Raw genomic sequence first — 15771 nt, 5'->3', positions numbered from 1 at the left:
AGGGGCAGCTCAGGACCAAACCACAGGAGCCTTGCCCTCTGGCTTTCCTTACTCATCGTTTAATTAACTGTCAGCAGGTCCAACTGTATGAAAATACAAAATGTAGCCTTACTTAGAGTTCACTGTGTTTCCTTGACGGGCTCCCTCCGGCCTTGGGTGGACTGTACGCCTGCGTATCCTCGGGTGTTGGGAGCTGGACTGGTCCTGCCCGCAGTTGGGACCCTCGGTGGCGGGAGTTGGGGGGGGAGGGGGCCTGCATCAACAAGCAGCCACTCTTCTCCCCGCCTCTGCACGCCCCAGCTGCCAAGGACAGTCCTCTTCCGGCCGTCTGAGGTCTGGCCCCGCCCTCATCCTCGCCTTGCCCTGTTGGGGGCAGAGCCCTGGTGCGGGGCTGGGCCTGCACTTGACCACGCCCCAGGGGGATGTGCCCCAATCGTGACCTGCCTCGTTTGCTCTCCCAGGGTTGCTGGGATTGGGAGTGTCCTTGTGGGGCAGCTGAGCTCTTCATCCTCTTAAATGCAGCGCATCTGCTGCCAAACAGAACAGAGCATTGGGGGGGCGGGGGCGGAAGGGGAAAGATGCCACCCATTAAAAGGTTAGAGAGGTTTTTTTTGTTTGTTTTTTGTTTTTTAAATAAACTACCTCCTTAAGGGCCTGTTTTAAGAAACTTTGCACCCTTTCAGAGAAAAAGCTAGGACCTATGTAGGTTCTGGACCTATAAAGATGTCTGTTTCAGGGATCATACCCCTGGAACACAGGGAGTAATCATTGGTCATGGAATCTCTAGAGAAGCCTTTAGGAAGGTAGGGTGTCCTGGGTGCTCTATAAGCCTCTTTATCTGGCCATACCAGAAGTGTAGCCAGAACTCCTTGGCCCCCTCAGGAAGTAATAGGTGAGCCTTAGAAAATTATCAGAGGTCGCATATGTTTTTTTTAGTCCAACCTCAACTAGTACCACACTTGCTTAGGCAGATGCTCAGAAGATCCTGGCCAACTGAAGAATTCCTGGGACTAATGCTCTCCTTAGACATTATCTGGAAGGACCTGAATGTCTTTTCCCACTGGTGCACCACCACTGAGGAAAAGATCTGTATTTAGGCACAGCCTCAAGCATATTCTGATGGATTACGCTTTGCCCAACCTCACGACTACCCTGCGGGCATGCTGGCAGTGCCTCTAATGGATCTCAATTGGCACTATCAGCCAGGTGAGTTTAGTATCACTAGAAGGGATCTCATGATAGGGATGGAAGAATGCGTAATTAAACCTGTTAGCTATGATGCCTCTAATGGATCCCGATTGGCACTATCAGCCAGGTGAGCCTAGTATCGCTAGAAGGGATCTCATGATGGGGATGCAAGAAAGCCTCATTGAAGGGATGGAAAAATGCATAATTAAACCTGTTAGCTATTATAAGTTTAAAAAAATCACCCCAGGCCAAGATGAAAATCCAGCCCTATTTCAGGCCCAATTGGTAATTGCCTTCAGAAAGTATACATACAGGATCTCCTGTCAGGGATCTGCAGTAACCAACCCGAATGGTATCCATGAGGATTTGGTTGGATCTCTGGCCTCGCTCAGTGGGTTAAGGATCTGGTGTTGCCCTGAGCTGCAGTGTAGGTTGCAGACGCAGCTTGGATCCCGCATTGCTGTGGCTGTGGTATATGCCAGCCCTGCAGCTCTGATTTGACCCTAGCCTGGGAACTTCCATATGCATATGCCATGGGTGCAGTCCTAAAAAGACAAAAAAAAAAAAAAAAAAGAAAAAAGAGAATACAAATGTAGGTCCAAATACTTTTGGGGGACAAATTGTGTTTGCTACCTGCCGAGACCAGCTCAGCAGGATGGGGCTGAAGAACAGGTGCTGTGAAACTTAAGGGAAAAAGTTAGCATAAAACAAGACACAGAGACATTTATCTTAAATAAAGATGGGAACCGGGGGACTCAAGGTCTCAGGGACCAAGAGCCCTGTCTCAAGAAACCACACTGCTTTTATTGTGCTCTTTAGGATGACATCAAGTGAGGAGGGGGTATGGGTGGAGGATATAGGGTTTGTTTATTGTTTTATAAGTTCTTTTATTATTTTAAAAGTCACTTAGCTGGTAGAAGGTTAAGCTTTTACTCTGACCTTTAGGCACATAACAATCATTAGCATTTGAGTTAGCTATGCAGAGCATTCCAGAGAATCCTCACTGTGCTTCTGCAAACGGCATGCCTACTTGTGGCAATCCAGTGTGCCTAGGTTTGCACTATGGTTCTCTTTGCTAATGCATATTTTGCTAGTGACCGCTCATAAACCACCTGGCCATGAGGTTCCTCTTTCTCTTATTCCTTAGAAGACATATCATGCTTGTGCAAATGGCGTGCCAGTCTGCACAGGTCTGGGGTGCCTAGACCAACACATTACGTCCTCATTCAGCTGACCCTATGAATAGCTTATGCCTTTAGGTCTTTGTTCTTAAGCTGTTCACCAGCACTGGGACTGTTTTTCAAGCAGGAAGATGGGATAATTAAAGCAGGCCAAGATGGAGTTTTCAGCAAAGAGGCTAAGAAAATATTGTAGAAATATGTCTTGCGACAGCTACCTACTTCATCAACCAATCAGCCTATGATATCCGTTGGAAGCTTCAAAATCTTGCCATAGGGCCCCGAACCCCTCTCAGCCTTCACATTGACACAGCCTTCAGTGTCTAACAATAGAAACCAGGATGAGGAGGAAAGGAAGGGACAGTGTGGCTAAAGAAAGGAAGAACGGCAAGGCAGGCTTTTGGCAGCTATCCTGCCAAGACCTAACCCACCAGCTACTCACGTGGAAAGTACTCCCAGAAGACCCCTGCCAGGAAAGGGAGTCTGTTTTAGCTGTGGGAGCTCTGAACACTGGAGAAAGGAATTCCCAGGAAACAGGTCCCAGCCTACACCCAAAACGCTGTGCCGGCTCTGTAAGCAGATGGGCCGCTGGAGTCGTGAATGCGGCCAGCAGAGGATATGGGGGAGGGGTTTGTCCCCACAAGGCCCAATAGGGTCCTGCTCAGTTACAATACAGCAAATAATAACAATCAGCAAAACGGAAGAAAAGCACAGAGAAGAGAACTCTTATGGAAGATAAGGAATGAAGTGTCACATACTTCAAGTAGGGAAAACAACCCCCCCAAAAAAAAACCCATAGAGCAGAATGTAACTTTAAATATTAGTCCAAATAGAATTAAATGTACTCAAGCATTTGAGAAAATGAGAAAATCACCTTGAATCAAAAATTCTAAACTTAACCAGAATGGACAAAAATAGGAGAAAAATGTAAGAGGTGATTGAACTCAGGAAAGAAATGGAAGAAAAAGACAAAATTTTCTTAGAAATAAATTAAGAAACTGCAGGAGCCCAAGGGAGAATCAACTGCAATGAAAATTTAATAAGACGCATTAAAGAAAGGTGTTAAAACAACCAAGAAATTTTAAATCCCATAAAGAATGAAGTAAAAATAAAAGTCAAAGAGAAAGTAATAGAAATGAAAGATTAGTAGAGAAGCAATAACATCCACATTATTGGAATACATAAAGAAGAAAAATGATGGAAGAGTTAATAATTAAAATTATAATTCATTAAAAACTTTTCAGAAATAGAAAAACATCTGAATCTTACACGTTGAAATGATTCCCTGTGTACCTGGGAAAATTAAACCAGAATGATTAACTCTGAGACATATCCTAGTAAAGCTATTAGATTTCAAAGATAAATTCCTTCTGGTCATCAGGCAAAAAGGTAAAGTATTTACAAAGGCAAAGGAATTAGAATAATAATTCCTTTCAAAATTAGCATTAAAGCAAGGCAACAATGGAGCCAGAACTTTTAGAAAAGTCAGTGAGGGAAAATGTGAAGTATGGATTCTATATCCAGCTAAGCTCTTCTTCAAACATCACCAGCTATGGTTTTAACATACAAGAACTTGGGGGAACACTGAGCCCTTCAGTCCTATCTGAGGAATCTACTGGAGATGAGTTTTATCCAAGAGTGATGACCAGGGAAAGTTCAGCAAAAGAACTGAAGTGAGCATTATAAATTATTTACATGTATGGATAAAAATAAAACAAAGGTGGACATGAGGGTGGAAGAATAATATATAAATGTTACATATTGTGACAAAGTAGAAATAATGCAAATATTGGGAAGAGATTGGAGCACAAAAGAGGAAAATTGATAAAGCTCATTGCTATTTGCTAACAGGTGATATTAACTAATACAAAACAAAAAACAAAAAGAAACACACTTAAAATTACTCAAGCTGAAAATAATGGAATGGACACATTTATACTAGGTAAATGGAAATAGAAAGATTATCATTACCCAAAATACAGGGTTTTAGCTATGCTAGTATCAGACCAATAATTCAAGCTCGAAAGCTATGACATGACAAAGATGGATACTTAATGGTAAAAGCTACAATGCCCAATGAATATGCATAAATAAAAGAACAATCATCTTTATGAAACTGAACTATAGAAAGTGCAAAGAGATATAGTTAGAGACACATTTATAAAAGGAGATTTAATATACCTCTTTTGGTTCAAGACAGATCAAGAGGACATAAATAATTAATGGAGAGAAGACCTAAACACCATAATCAGTTGAGTAGATCCTGGATACATACCAAAGCCTGCACCACAATGACAGAGACTACATATTCTTCTCAACTGTCCATGGCACATACACAAAAATTGATCATATACTGAGAAACAAAGAAAATGTCAGTATCACTCAGAAAGTATTAATAGTATAAACATTCTGGTCACACTATAATAAAACTAGAATTTACTAAACAAAACTAACAAACAATAAAAGTCTCTTCTACCTAGGAATTTTTAAACTTGCTATTAAAAAGTTGAAGGACCTAATGCTGTCTCTGTGAGGGTGTGGGTTCAATCCCTGGTCTCGCTCAGTAGTTAAGGATCCTGGATTAAAGGGGAAATACAAACTAAAATTAAAAAAAATTTTTAAATGACAATGAAACTCACTACATATCAGAATCTATGGTAGGTATTTAAAAGAGTGGTCAAATGAAAATTCATTACTCTAAACACACTTATCAATAAAAATGAAAAGAGACAAATAAGTGAATTATATTCCCAGCTTAAAAAAAGGAGTTCCCTGGTGGCTCAGTGGATTAAGGATCAGACATTGTCACTGCTGTGTTTCAGGTCACTGCTGTGTTTCAGGTCACTGCTGTGACATGGGTTTGATCCCTGGCCCAGGAACTTCTGCATACCCCAGGTGCTGCAAAAAACAACAAAACCCCTAGATAAAACAGTAACAATACAAACCAAAAAAGGACACTGGGCTACTTCCAAAATGGTCCCTTCCTGGTTTTTCACTGCACAAATGAATATTTTTGGTAGTATCAAAGAAAGTAACAGTATTGGTTCTGAAATGGCAGCTTGGTCTTCTGGTAATTTCTGTCTCATATCTTCTTTCCTCAGACCAGCACAGCATGACCTGAGCAGCATTTTCTCTAATAGTCCTTATGTTCTCAGCCTCCCCTAGCAGGACATTAACAGATGTGCTATTGCTGCCCAGTGAAGTAGTGACTTTTTAAATTAAAGAATATGTGAATTATGATATGTTTGGGGGCTTTGCTATTAACTGAACTGTTAGGCCATGAATTTTAGGGGAAGGGAAGAATGATTCAAGAGAGTGAGAAGGAAGCCCTTTCCCTCTGCTATTTTTTTTTTTTCCTATACTTGCCTTGTAGGAGAGCAGTGAGTCAGAATGAACCTTTTCATATACTAGTGGAATTATTCAGATTTGAAATGACAGCCAGAGCAAAGCTATTCCAGTGTAGTTATAAACCCCAGAAGGCAGAGGCGTTGTCAAGTGCAGATCCAAGGATCATCATCCACCTGCAGAGTTGGAGAGAATCGGGCTCACCTGATCAGCCGCACAGAATTCTTTGTGTCCAAACATTCCGTCAGATACCTTTTTTTTTTTTTTGGTCCTTTTAGGGCCACACCCACAGCATATATGGAGGTTCCCAGACTAGGGATCCAATCAGAGCTGTAGCCGCCAGCCACAGCCACAGCCATGCCAGATCCAAGCCGTGACTGTGACCTACACCACAGTTCACGGCAATGACAGATCCTTAACCCACTGAGTGAGGCTAGGGATCGAACCCGCAACCTCATGGTTCCTAGTCGGATGCATTTCCGCTGCGCCACAACAGGAACTCCAGTCAGATACCTTCTTGAAGAAGAAAATTCACATTTGAGAATGGTCATAAAGATGTGCATCTTAGCTAACTTGGCATTAGTATGAGTTAGAGGAGGAGAAATTGGGGAAGGAAGGAAGTGAGAAAGGGAGAGCGGGGAAAAGGGAACCTCTCTATGTCAACTCTCTGTATCTGCTAAATGCTTTTGCATATGTTATCTCATTTAATATTCCCCCAAGTAGTGTGAACAAGATAATATTTCCCCATTGTTTTAGATTTTAGAGATCTGAGTCTTTGAGAGAGTCAGAAAGTCAGAAAGCCAATAAGTGATAGAAGTACAGTGTAAATTCAAGTTTTTCTGTGTGAAAAGCAAAATACTCTTTTCCTAAATCTGCCTTTGTATCCTTCTCTTCCTCCCATTCTTCCCTATTTCACTCAGTAAATATCTACTGACTGCCAGTGGGTGAGGGACTGTTCTTGGCACTAGGGGTAGAGCAATGAACAAGACAGACACAGTTTTGCTCTCACAGAGACTACTGTCTAATGGAGGAGACAGAACATGAACAGTTACATAAACAGGAGTACTAGCAGGTCATGACACATGATGGGAAGATTATGATATGAGTGTGGGTAGGAGTTCCCTGGTGGCTCAGCTGGTTAAGGATCTGGTGTTGTCACTGCTGTGGCTTGGGTTTGATCCCTCGCCTGGGAATTTCTGCATGCCATGGGTGCAGCAAATAAAAGAAAGAGAGAGAGAAGTTGGTTGACTGCTTTAAGTTGGAAAGACCAGAGGAGAAACCAGATCTCTGAGTTATTCCAGGCATAGACCATTATGGGAAATGGGTTTGGATGTCTGAGGAGCAGAAGGAAGGCTAGTGGCTCTGGGGTGTAGGGAGCAAAGGGTCAGTGAATAAAAATAAGGTCAGGGAAGTTAGTAGGAGCCTGATCTTTTGAGAAACTGTATACTAGAATAAAGAATTTGGGTTCTATTTTGAGGCTGGTGGGAGACTTTTGAACATTTTTAGCTGGAAATTGATAGGACCTGCTTTGTATCTTGAAATGACATGGGAGCAGTGGGATTATGAAGAATATGTCATTTTAAGTCATTGCAAACCATCTCCACCCAAAGCTAGCATCTAGGATAGCAAAGGAAAAACTCCTGCAGACTGTATCTTCAGTTGAATAATGGGCAATACTTGAGAATGCCTTCCTGAGCTGCAGGGTATGGGAAAGAGCATGAGCTGCGTGCAGATATCCACAGATTAGTTCAAGCCTACTCTCAAAATTATCCAGCAGACATTTTTTTTTCTCAAAGGACTAAGCCTCACCTTGAGCAACTAGTGATGGAAAAAAGATTAAAAATTGAGCAAAAGATAACAAATGTGGGATTAAGGGCCAAAGAAGCCCGGAGGATGCAGATCCCAGGAAATTCTGAGCAGGAAATGTAACCTGACTAAAGATGAGAGCACTTTCTTTGAAGGTGAGGCCTTTGAATTCTTCATAAACAAAAGAATGGAGGCAGAAAACCTCCTCCCTGAACCAGATCCAGCTCTGAGAGAGGAGGCTGGGGATACAGAGACCATGTGTTGGTCCTTATTGGAGCAATAAGAAGCTCATGAATCATGAAGCTGGGAAGTCACCCTGACCCATTCCTTGACCATCACAGGAAAACCCATCTCACTTAAACATAGAAACAAAGAAGAAATATGACATCACCCCTTAGAGAGTTATACAAAGAAAAAAAATAGATGAAGATATAGTAACATTCTGATAAAGAGAGTGTACCAGAAATGTGACCACGAAGCAGACAAAAATTGTAACCATATTTCAAACCAAGTTAAAAGAAAGTTTAAAAATGATTGGAGCTTTGGAGTTCCCGTCGTGGTGCAGTGGTTAACGAATCCAACTAGGAACCATGAGGGTGAGGGTTCAGTCCCTGCCCTTGCTCAGTGGGTTAAGGATCCGATGTTGCCGTGAGCTGTGGTGTAGGTCGCAGATGGGGCTCGGATCCCGCGTTGCTGTGGAATTGGAGCTTTAAAATCAGCACAAATCAGAACAGATGAACTTAGAAACTGTGGGCAACAGGAAGATATGAAATGAGAATTGGCATAACACAAGAAAGGACTTTAAAAGAAAAATTCTTGGAGTTCCTATTGTGGCTCAGCTGGATAAGAATCCTACTAGTATCCATGAGGATGTGGGTTCAGTCCCTGGCCTCGTTCAGTGGGGTTAAGGATCAAGCATTGCTGCAAGCTGCAGTGTCGGTCACAGATGTGGCTCATATCTGGCGTTGCTGTGGCTGTGCTGTAGGCTAGCAACTGCAACTCTAATTTAACCCCTAGCCTGGGAACTTCCATATGCCATGGGTGAGGCCCTAAGGCCCCTACACACAAAAAAAGAAAGAAAAAGAAAAATTCTGAAATGAAGACCAAATGTTAAGGTACATAGGAAGGAATAAATACCATGGAAAATATAATAAGGGAAATATGGAAAGTAAAGAAGAAAAGTGAAAAAATAAAAGAGAATTTTGTTAAAGGAATAAAATAGATTTGAGGGAAAGGGATACATATGAATGTCAAGGAGAGGAGATCAAATATTCACATAAGTGGTGACACTGAGGAAGCTGTGAAACAGAATAAATATTAGAAAAACATAATTTAAGAAACCTTTCCTAAAATAAAAGCAGCCTTGAATTTTCATATTCAAATGGCACATCATCATGTACCTTGGAAACACAACCCAGAGCATCCAAGGGAGAGACGTATAATCTCAAAGGGCTTTTTCAAAAAGAATCTGAGAATCCAGGCAAAGAGCCACATTATTTATAAGGGAAAGAAAGTCAGGTTTGGATAGATAGCCTGACAGCCCCTCCCCTTTTTATAAAGTTAAAAAACAGTGGAAAGGTGTGCTTAAGGTATTCAGAGAAAGAAAATGTGAACTAGGATTTTATAATCAGCAAAATTCTACTTTAATTATATAGGGCACATTCAAACAGTTGAGAATATGCATGGACTCTGTGAATATTAATCCCATGAGCCCTTTGCAAAGAATCTATTAGAAAATGAGCTTTAGACAAACCCAGATGATTGAAGAAGCATTAGTACAAAGTCTGGGGTTGACTACTGAATATATTTAGCCATGAGGCTAAATTAAAACATAGGTATCTGGTGACAAAAATATATAAATATTTATGTTTTGACAATGTGGAAATAATAAAATTAACAAAAATGGGTGAGGAGAAGGGAAAGATTAGTTGAAGTGAAAGAAGTTTATTGATTATGTTATGTATATTTGCTATATATACATATATATTTATAAAATGATACCCTTTGAAGCTGATACACAGGGTCATAAAAGTTAAATACATTTTCAATACTCTCATTGACACTAAGATAACACTAGTGAGAAAGAAGGAAGGAAAGTAGGGAGAAGAGAGATTACTAGGAAGTTCAGCATTAGTCATAATGGTAAGTGATACCATCCAAGGAAAGAAAGGACTAAGAGGATGCAGTGAAGGTGTTAGTAACCAGTAGAAAAAAAAGCACACACAAACACCCCTCCTTGCAAAAGAGAAAATAAAGCAAATATACAGTGAAGGATTTTAATGTATATTTTAATAGCTATACATGACATTACCTCCCCTTCCAAAGAACAAGATTTTCAGACAAAGCAAAATCCAACATTATGCTTTATTTCTGAAATGCATCTAAAATATGCAGAAAGGTTTAAAACAAAAGGATGTGCAAAAAAATTTTCCAGGGACATGAAAACAAAAAGAAAGTAGAGGACTTCATCTTGTTATCAAAGTAGAATTCAGATCAAAGAGTATTAAATAAGACAAAGAGGGACACATTACTAAAAATTGTGATTTACAATAAAGATGTAATAATTGTTAATATCTATGCATTAAATAACACCATCAATTTTCATAAGGCAGAAACTATAGGGAAAAGAGAAATAGAACAAGAACACTGAAAATAGAAGACTTTAATAGTCCTCTCACAGATATAGATAGATCAAAGATGAAAAATTCATAAAGATATTGGAGAGCTAAAAAAAGCTTAATAATTAATATGGAACTTATATATTGAATAAGATAACCTTCTTTTCAGGTGCGTATGAATTATTTATGAAATTGATTAGATAATTGGTAGGCTTCAAAAAAAATTTTAACGAGCTGAAAGGAATGTGATAAAATACATACATACATACATTAGACACACATACACACACGCATAGCATTTTATATACATACATCATTCTTATGCAAAAATCAAACTTAATAACAAAGTGAGAAAACAGTAACGTCCTTTCTTATGGATAGTAAAAAGAAATAAATGACTAGCCTGCTAGAACTGAGAACATAGAAATTGAAAGATTATATTGTATACTTTGGAGATAGAGAAAAGGGATTTGCTGATGGATTTGGTAAGAATGGTAAATATAGAAAACAATGAAAGGGGAGTTCCTGTTGTGGTGTAGCAGAAACGAATCTGACTAGGAACCATGAGGTTGCAGGTTCAATCCCTGGCTTTGCTCAGTGGGTTAAGGATCTGGTGTTGCCATGAGCTGTGGTGTAGGTCGCAGACGTGGCTTGGATCTGCACTGCTGTGGCAGTTGTGTAGGCTGGCAGCTGTAGCTCCTATTCAACCCCCAGCCTGGGAACCTCCATATGTTGCCAGTGTGGCCCTAAGAAGAAAAAAAGAAGAGAGAGGGAGAGAAATGAAAGACATCTACTAGATTCTGGGTTTAACAAAGGGGTTCAGTTATTGAGGTGAGAGAAACTGGAAGCAAGTTTAGTGAGGACAAGATGGTAGAAGTGGAACTAAAGATTCTGTTTTGATCATGTTAAAAATGAGCTGCATAAGCTCTATTTACAATAGCCAAAACATGGAAATAACCAAAATGTCCATTGACAGACGAATGGATTAGGAAGATGTGGTATATACACAATGGAATACTACTCAGCCATAAAAAAGAACGAAAAAATGCCATTTGCAGCAATGTGGATAGAACTAAAGACTCATGCTGAGCAAAGTAAGTCAGAAAGAGAAAGACAAATACCATATGATATCACTTATATCTGGAATCTAATATACGGCACAAATGAACCTTTCCACAGAAAAGAAAATCATGGACTTGCAAATAGACTTGTGGTTGCCAAGGGGGAGGGGGAGGGAGTGGGGTCGTTGGGGAGCTTGGGGTTAATACTTACAAACTATTGCCTTTGGAATGGATTAGCAAGGAGATCCTGCTGTGTAGCACTTGGAACTATGTCTAGTCACTTATGATGGAGCATGATAATGTGCAATAATAGAATGTGTATATATATGTGTAACTGGGTCACCATGCTGTACAGTAGGAAAAAAATTGTAGAAATAACTATTAAAAAATAATAATAATTTTAAAAAGTGAGCTGCTTGTCTTGACATCCTATCAGGAATTGGATATATTCATCTTTGTTCTGGGCAGCCTATCGAAAGTTCTTTTTGAGCATATGAAAAAATCTTCCTGAAAGGAGTTCTGGTCAGCACATTTTGCTCCATCTCATCACTTTCCCAAATAGTCTAGTGCTGCAGTATTTCAGTGCTCCATGTATGCTACTGACCTTAACAGCTGCCCAGATGGCCCATCCCTTGGTCTAGTCCCCAACTTAACCAGTGGCTCCTCATCCCTTCTCATTAATGTCACCAACAAGACATAAGAAAAGCACATTTCAAACAACCATACAGCATTAGCACTTGCTAATTGTAAAGCTCTCCTTAATTTTCAATACCGAAGACTTTACTAGATTATATGTGCAGCTTCCTCTCCTTCCGAACTTTGGCTCTCAGCAGTTGCTTTGGCATCTGTTTGGGAAATATAAAGAATCTTGTGACCCGCTGGTGCTGGAAACAGGTAAGCTAAGATGAACATCTCTTGTCACCCAGAGTTAAATTTGATAGCTTCCCTACTTTCCTTGGGACAGAGTAAGTTTTGTTTTATTTACTTCCTTGGTATTTGATCATATTTTATGAAAACCATTGCTGATTCCAAGGTCAAAGATCTGAGCGTGTCAGGAAAAGAACTAGAAAAGAAGAAAGGTTATCTGTGGGACTACCTCTTAAGAGTGAGAAGTCATGACTTCATAATTTTTTTAAAGACTCTAGCAGGTCTACCTTGGGTCAAAGCATCCAGGCCAATTCCTGGTCAGAGTGAGAGTGGGAACCCAGAAAAAGGGACAGAACCAGGTCTTTACCACAATTTCCCACCATGACAAATCTTAGAAGAGACCTTAAAAGATCTTCTATCGAATCTCTTGACTGTATGACTGTAACTTGTATTATGTTTTTATTTCAGAGATTAGATACTTCAGACACTTTGCTCAGAGGTGTGGCAGTTGAAATTAGAGGCTCCTGACTTTTAGAACCATGGTTTTTTTCTGAGTCCACAGTTTGCATTGCCTGCCTTGTATCACTGCTACCACTGGGTCACTGGTCTTACAACTTTTCTACAACAAGGGAAGTGAGGGCAAGAGACTCATTTTTTTGGAAGTCACTCACTATGTGCAGCCTGCACTTAAAAAATGCGAAGTTACGCTCTACCTCCTTGATGGGGCGTATCTACATCAATTACTTGCAGTTCTACATGGGAGATTTGTCTCTTTCTGCCCATTTATTTATAGGAGTACGGGCTCAGTAATTACTGTCTTTTACACTGAATTGTAATCCATTAATATAGTGTTCCTTTGACATACCCTCATCAATGTTCCTCTCTCTCTCTTTCAGTCACACGCACACACACAAACACACTCATCCAAGCTACTCCAAGCTCATCTGGAATATTTCCTACCCCTATTATAGAATCAGCCTTCTCTCTGTGGAGGTTTGGTTTCTGGCATTGCAGAATGGAATGAGAAACTAAGATCTGGGTGGTAGGAAGGCTTATTGTTACTGGAATGTTCTTGTTTCTAGGTTCTTACAGCTTACAGAGAAAGGAAATATATGTGTGTACACTAAACCCTATATGTACACACATCTCTAAATATTTCTATATCTAGCCATCTATATTGATAGCTAATACCAACATAGTATACTGTATTGATACTAATATCTTTAACTCTAATCCAGCACCATGTGGATTATTCTAGCCTCCTCCTCTTGCTTGTGTATAACTTCTCACTCCAAAAGCGAGAAAGTTGGTTTCTTCCATTTGCCATCAATTTATTTAATTGTTCAACTCCAGAATAGTGGTATCAGAATTCTTAACCTGTCCTCTGTAAGAAAGAACTTTATTAACTAGAGTATAGTGCTTACGTACAGCTTTTTTGCCTTCGATTTTGTAGACACCAATCATTTCCAAAGTTATTTCGGTCAGAATCTTTTCCCACCACCTCCTTCAGTGAGATTGCTTCATACACCTGTAACAGTTAAATTATTTTGTCACATTCTGTGTACCGTCTTAGGATCCTATGAACTTCTAAATGATTTTTCAAATTACTATTTTAAGATTCACTCTTTGTGTTGCAAATTTTTATAGGTTTTGATAAATGCAAAGTGTTATGTACCGCCATTGCAATATCGTACCAAACAATTATACTACTCTAAAATATCTGTGTTTTACCCGGTCAGCTCTCCCCCATAACCCTGGCAACCACTGATGATTTTACTCTCAGTATAGTTTTGCCTTTTCAAAATGTCTTCTAATTGGAATTATACAATAAAGAGCCTTTTAAGTCTGGCTTCTTTTACTTAGCAATACACATTTAAGATCCATTTGTTGGAGTTCCCATCGTGGCGCAGTGGTTAACAAATCCAATTAGGAACCATGAGGTTACGGGTTCGATCCCTGGCCTTGCTCAGTGGGTTAAGGATCTGGCATTGCCGTGAGCTGTGGTGTAGGTTGCAGATGCAGCTCAGATCCTGCGTTGCTGTGGCTCTGGGGTAGGCCGGTGGCTACAGCTCCAATTTGACCCCTGGGAACCTCCATATGCTGCAGAAGCGGCCCAAGAAAAAAGACAAAAAAAAAAAAAAAAAAAAGATCCATTTGTCTTTTTGTGGTTTGATTGCTCATTTCTTTTTAATTTATAAATATTTCATCACATAGACGTACCACAGTTTGCTTATCCATTTACCTACTGAAGGAAATATTGGTTTCCTCCAATTTGGAGTAATTATGAATAAATCATTCATATGCAGGTTTTCATGTGGACATAACTTTTCAGATTAGTTGGATAAATCCTTAGAAGTACAATTGCTATATCAGATTTTAAGACTATGTTAGCTTAGTAAGAAATTAGCAAACTGCCTTCCAAAGTAGCTGTACCACTTTGCATTTCCATTAACAATGAATGAAAGTTGTTGCTCCGCATTCTCACCAACTTTGCTATTGTCAGTTTTTCTGCCTGTTAACTCTTATGGTAGGTGTGTCGTGGTATCTTATTTTAATCTCCTTAATTTCTATTTTTAAGATGCACTAAGGACAGCTTGCAACTGTCAATCACGGTGCTTGCTAGAACCACAGTCCTTTCTAGAACCACAGTCCTTTGGCCCCAGGCAGCCATTGTTAGTACCACGATTCCTGGCCTCTACTGGCCATGGTTGACCATGCTAGACATGGGCAAGTAACAGTAGGACCTGGTGGTGCAGTTGAGTGGAAGCTGAAATTACACAGAGATAAATGTGATGAGACAGAAAAAGAGTCAAGAGCAAATAGAAGTTCAAAAACAAAGACTCAGAAAGCAAGTAAAAGTTTTGAAGTAGAAAAAGTTATAAAGCAGATGTTAAGAAAGTCAGTTGGTAATGTAGAATTAAGAATTAAGAATCTATGTCAACACAGGAATGGTGATTTAATGGTGTGATGATATATAAATACAGCAAGTCAACATGTTGTGTATCTTGTATTTTCACAATGTTATATGTGAATTATATCTCAATAAAGCTTAAAAAAATAATCTGTACCAAGAGAAAAAATGCATTAAGGATATTTATTTCTTCACAATTCAGTTGTCTAGTATGTGCAAGAAATTCAGTACTTTTCTTTTTAACATCAGTATATTTATATTTTAAATGTAAGCCAGGTGTTAGTATTCAGTTGTTTTTTTCAATTCTTATTTCCATTCCAGTTGTTGTGACATTGTTCAAAAATTTCATAATTCTTAAATTAGATTTCCATTTATGATCTTCCTGTTACTACGATGTTTAACGTTTTCATTGTTTTTGTCATTTCCCCTACATCAGAAGACATCTTCTTAAATTTGACATTTAAATTCCTTATTCAAGATCCTGAATTTCTATTTCTGTCTTCTAATTGAAGTTTTGTTTGTTTGTTTGTTTGTTTTTTTGTTTGTCTTTTTGGGGCTGTACCCTCAGCATACCTTGTTCTCAGGTTAGGGTTTGAATTGGAGCTGTTGCCACTGGCCCACGCCACAGCCACAGCAATGCCAGATCTCAGCCTCATCTGTGACCTACACCACAGCTCACAGCAATGCTGGATCCTTAACCCACTGGGCAAGGCCAGGGATCGAACCTCCATCCTCATGGATACTAGTCAGATTTGTTTCCACTGAGCCACAACAGGCACTCCTGAAGTTTTTTTTGT

At 39.7% G+C, this 15771-nt stretch overlaps 1 protein-coding gene and 1 long non-coding RNA gene across 2 annotated transcripts in view; one reads left to right on the top strand and one right to left on the bottom strand.

The window, feature by feature from the left end:
• The window catches only part of LOC110257625, a 136625-nt gene extending 136065 nt beyond the window's left edge, over nt 1-560 (bottom strand). Inside the window, exon 1 of the long non-coding RNA XR_002340512.1 lies at nt 113-560. This is a non-coding gene — a long non-coding RNA (uncharacterized LOC110257625). The remainder of the gene's footprint in view (nt 1-112) is intronic.
• The window catches only part of NPSR1 (neuropeptide S receptor 1), a 270293-nt gene that overhangs the window by 915 nt on the left and 253607 nt on the right, over nt 1-15771 (top strand).

Source organism: Sus scrofa, chromosome 18, assembly GCF_000003025.6.
Source record: "Sus scrofa isolate TJ Tabasco breed Duroc chromosome 18, Sscrofa11.1, whole genome shotgun sequence".
NCBI classification, from domain to species: domain Eukaryota; kingdom Metazoa; phylum Chordata; class Mammalia; order Artiodactyla; family Suidae; genus Sus; species Sus scrofa.
This window is presented reverse-complemented; position numbering and strand designations above follow the sequence as displayed.